This window comes from Heterocephalus glaber, unplaced genomic scaffold (genome assembly GCF_053883595.1).
Source record: "Heterocephalus glaber isolate CG9 unplaced genomic scaffold, H.glaber_assembly_v1.0 deba00001461, whole genome shotgun sequence".
NCBI classification, from domain to species: Eukaryota; Metazoa; Chordata; class Mammalia; order Rodentia; family Bathyergidae; genus Heterocephalus; species Heterocephalus glaber.
This window is the reverse complement of record NW_028258308.1, coordinates 25,080,898-25,085,830: the sequence shown is the minus strand read 5'-3', so window position 1 is coordinate 25,085,830 and position 4,933 is coordinate 25,080,898. Positions and strand designations below refer to the sequence as shown.

Sequence of the window (4,933 nt, the reverse complement as noted above, 5' to 3'; positions counted from 1 at the left end):
AGAAGCCCCTTCCTCTGGACCAGGAGCAGTGGGAGAGAAGGTGGCCCAAAAGCCCTTTCCTGTGGGCTGGGAGCAGTGGGAGGGATGGTGACCAGGAAGCCCCTTTCTCTGGATCAGGAGCAGTGGGACAGAGGCTCCAAAGCCCCTACCGCTGAGCCGGGAGCATCGGGACTCAGTACCTTGGTCTTGTGGTCTGGTGTTCTCTGCATCTTTGTAGTGTGGAACCAGGTGGCTGCCTGTCTGCAACAGGGTGATTTGGCATCTTCCACGTGACTCAGGACCTCGATAGGGCATGCACAGACCTGCCTGTCTGCAGCAGGCTGATTCGGCGTGTTCTGTCTCTTAATTTATTCTTTACAGCATCTAAAACTGTTGACATCTTCTGCCATCTGAAATATTCCCTTTCACTGGAGTCCAAGTAATGGCTCCCTCCTTATTTTCTATTTCCCTGCCCCTCTTGTGGGTTTTTCTGTGATTCATTCTTTTGTGTTGGAATTCTTCAGACTTTGTTCCAATCTTCTTCTCTTCTCACTTTACATATTCAGTCCAGGCTGCTTCACCCATTCATGTAGTTTCAGTCACTGTATTTATGCGGACAACCTTGAAATCTCTACCTTCAGTTCAGAATTCCATACATTCAGATTCATATATCAAAATGTTTTCCAGATCTTCCAAACATCCCATAAGCACCTTAAATTCTATAATTTCCAAAATTCAGTTATCATCCTCCAACCAAATGCCTGTCCATCTTCTGGATTTCAATAACCTCAGTGTCATAATTCTCATCACTTTTCCTCATTCCCATGTACAGTGAACCACCAACTCCTGTGTATTCTAGCTCTTAAATATGTCACTACTCTTTATCCTCACTGTCACTAGCAGCACCCAGTATCATTTATGCTCAGGACTACTGCAACCAACCACACTCCTAGTTTACATGTTTCTTGGTCTAATTGGGAAAACTATATAATTTATCACCTAAACTACATTTTATGATTGAAAGAGGGCACCATGAACATTCATAGCAGGATAATAATCACAAATTGTACTCACTCAGGAGAACTTGGACATATGGTCACACTCTCAGCCTTTAGTAGAGAGATCTCTTTCTAAACCGCCTCCCTAACAGGGTAATGCCCCTGCTTCAAATATGTCCATGGTTACTGCTTGCTTTAAGGAAGAAGACTAAACTTCTTAAGAAGGCTCTTCATAGTCTGGTTGTGCCTGGTTCTCATGCCCCATCTCTCATTTCCCTTGTCCTTACATACCACACTTCTACCACATTTTTAATTTCCCCAGATTTGTGTGTTCTTTTTTGGTCCTAAATTTACTTATATTTTTGTCTTCCCAAAAGGCTCCTACTACTTCCCTGCTACCAAATTTCTAAATAGCCTCCACATTTCAGGTTAGCTGTTATATCCATTGAAGAGTTTCTCCCTACCCCAAGCATGCACCTCTTGTATACCAGTATCCCTCCTACCTCTTCTTATCCATATGCCACTGCAGTTGTTAATTTTCTAATCTTTATTGACCGTGAGATCACTATAGTGCCAGAAATCCTCTACATATATAGAAACATAATATAATATAAGATATTTAAGAGCACAGAAATTGATTTAAGGATGTGGTAGACAACAAATTTATGCTCAAGTTCCATTTAAATAGTGAGCATAATATTTTTACTTGTGTTTACTCTTTTTTTGATATGCATTCAGAAAGGTTAACAATTATGAAGGTAGAAGGTCTAAATTTTCTCCCAAGCCACCTTTTAGTACCAACAAATGTACTGAACCAGTGCTCTGCAAACATTTTTTATTGAAATCTCTACCAGTAAATGATATAAGCACTTATTCTTAAGATATGTGGATTTTCTGATTCATAAATTATGCATGTGTTCTACTGTATTAATATACAACATACCTTCGAAACATTCTCAGAAGCCATTTTTTATTTTAAAGGTAAACAGAAGTCCTAAGTTTTCTATATATCAACTGGCCATCTGTTAATTCCTGTTTGAAGATGATATTTGAAGTGTATTTTAAAGATAGGAATTATAACAGAAGGGCTGAGCCTAGCACAGAGCCTGGCACAAAGTAAGCACTCAGTAGTTATTAAATAAATGAAAGATAGTTTGGATAAGAGAATGGAATAGCGTGAGGGATTTGCCTCACCACCAATAGGATCCATGAATATACACAGGAATATTTCTTAAGGTTACCTTATATAGAAGAGATGTTCGCCTTCTAAGATAAAAAAAGAAAGTCAATACTTAGGCAAACACTATCATTTCTTTCTAATCTAAGTCATTTTTTATGGGTTTTTTAAAACAAATTCCATATATTTCCAATCATTCTTTTTTTTTATAGTGATGACATCCATTTTATTCCTGTGTATAATCTGGGCTTCTGATTCTATTAAAACTTAAATTTACTGTGTCAAAAGGCTGGAATCCAGGTTTAATTTCCTATTTATCTCAGTATTTTAACACTTTATATGAAAGACAACATTTGGAATCCAAAAATAACTATCATCTCCAGGATGGAAAACACAAGTTATTTCTGTTTCTCATACATATACCCATATGCACATGGCTGCAACCCACCTTCAAGTCCTGGTGTTATAGGTAGGATCTCCCTCCAGCATTAAATAATGTTAAATATGTAAACTTCTGATCACCAATAAGAGGAAGTGAACATTTTATCTTGAAGTTTTATGGTCAATTTATTAAGTTCACTGGTGAAATTTATCAGAAGAATATTCTCCAGAGAGTTATTTTTTCTTAGAAAAAAAAGAAAGGAAAATTAAAAGCCTCTCAACACAGACACAGATGCTGTGGCTGTGAGGCTCACTGGAGATGGTGCATCAGTCCTCTGAGTCACTCCCTGGGCCAGCAGGGTTGTAGTCTGGGTCATTCTCAACATCCTCCAGCTCCAAGTCATCCAGTTCCTGGAACAAAGACTCATCTACTTCCACATTATTTCCAGCATCCTCCAAGAACTGGATATCAGATGTGTCAAGATTATGATCAGTTTCAAACAGCTGTTTGCCATTTAATTTATCTTTTGCTGCTTGCTCTTCTTCTTTTATCCATTTCTTTTTAATTTCCAAGAGTTCTGCATCAAACTTGGCTTTCCAACATAAGAAATTCTCAATTGTAACAGGGGTGCCATGGAATAATTGCTTCTCTGCTTCTTCTGCTTCTTTTTCTTTTAATTTCTTTTCTTCCTCTCTTCTTGTTTTTATCTGATCTACTATTTCATTTAATTTTTCTTGCACTGCTGTCACTAGAATAAAGATCATGACCACACCAAGATTTTCCTCAGCCTGTAATGCTAATAATTTTTAAATGTCTATGACATTATTATCTTCTAGGTTTTCCTGGGAAAATATTTCATAAAGAGGAGCTTCATCTGGGTATTTTTCACTGTATGTAAACTTGGAGGTAGTCTGGACAGTTTCATCATTTTCTCCAGCCTCAGATGTCACAGTGATGGTGAAGCTGGGTGGATTTTCTGTTAATGCTGGGAAGGAGCCGGGGTAGATGGACTCCAGAGCCTCCTGCTCATTTCACTGCTCCTTGCTGTAGTCTGGCATCACGGCCCTGGCTGCTGCCCATGGATCACGCTGACGCTCAGGCAGTGCGCCACAGCTGAGTCTCTCCAATCATTCTTAAAATAGTAGAAATACTTTAGTTTCTCTTCAGATCATACAAATCTTTCAACTTTTATTAAAATAGTAGCAATTATCAGTAATATTTGCAGGAGAGAGATAAGAAATGTATTCCCATAAATGCAATTAATTTATTTGTGAATATTCTTCCATAAGTTTCCCTTAATATTTGGGTTTTTTAAAAACATATTTGTGTTTTAAGGGCTTTTAAATCTAAGTGATGCCATAAATTCAGAACCACTGATGTCAGGAAATATAACAGTTGTTGCATTGTTCTGACCACTTATAACAGCAAAAAAAGATCACAAAGCCACACTGAGAATGGTAGGGAAGAGTATAGTCTGTCAAAAGTTAGCCAGGAAAAAATACCTCCCAATAATAATATTAAATTGTTCAACATATGCCCAAACACGGTGTCCATGTTCCTTGAAGGGAAGGACCATAACTTAGAGAGTTTGGTCTGGTTCAGAGAGTTAAAGTAGACTGTGTGAGTGAAAGGAATGTTTCAGGAATCACAGCCCAACTCAAGGTCCACAGTTTGAATTCAGATGCTTTCATTTAGGAGCATCTAGCAGTTTGTTTTCTTTTGTTTTGTGTTTTGTTGTTTTGTTGTTTTGTTTTCAGAGTGATAGAAATTAAAGTCACTCCTTCCTACTCTTTTATTTTTATTCTTAAAGACAAAAATGTGGCCTGGCCTGGGAAATTGAAATAATTAATGAGTTTAATTTCTTCCCTCCTGAAGAATATTATAAATTTGCATGAAACATTTGATGCAAATTCAGAACTATTCTAAATAACTTCTACTTTTAAACAGTGTAATCTGAAAAGTTTTAAGCTTATAATTCAATGACTACTAATAAATTACATTGCAACTAACACCACCATGTGATTTTTTTTTATTAAGTTTATTCATACATTTTAGGTATACAATACAGTTACATTCATCATTGGGATCTTGTACCTTTACATGATGTATCACGGTTCTTATTTTTTCCCCATCCCCCTGCCCTCCCTTCACCCCCTCCTCCCTTCCCTATTTACAAAGATTTTGTTTCCATTTTTTTCCTCGTATTTTTTCTTTTCCCTTCTTTCCTTTCCCCTACCCCTCCCACTTCCCCTACTCCTTTAGACCTTTTCTTCCTATTTCACATATTAATTATACATTTTGATGCTTATTTACACTTTTAGTTTTTCACACCAGAGAAACGATTCAGTCTTTACACATGTGTGTCCTATTTATTTCACTTAAGAGTATGGCCTCAAT

General features: G+C 37.2%; 1 pseudogene; it reads right to left on the bottom strand.

Annotated features, from left to right (window-relative positions):
- Window positions 1-2,862: 2,862 nt before the first annotated feature.
- LOC147826763 (RWD domain-containing protein 1 pseudogene) lies at window positions 2,863-3,594 on the bottom strand (annotated as a pseudogene).
- Window positions 3,595-4,933: the final 1,339 nt, after the last annotated feature.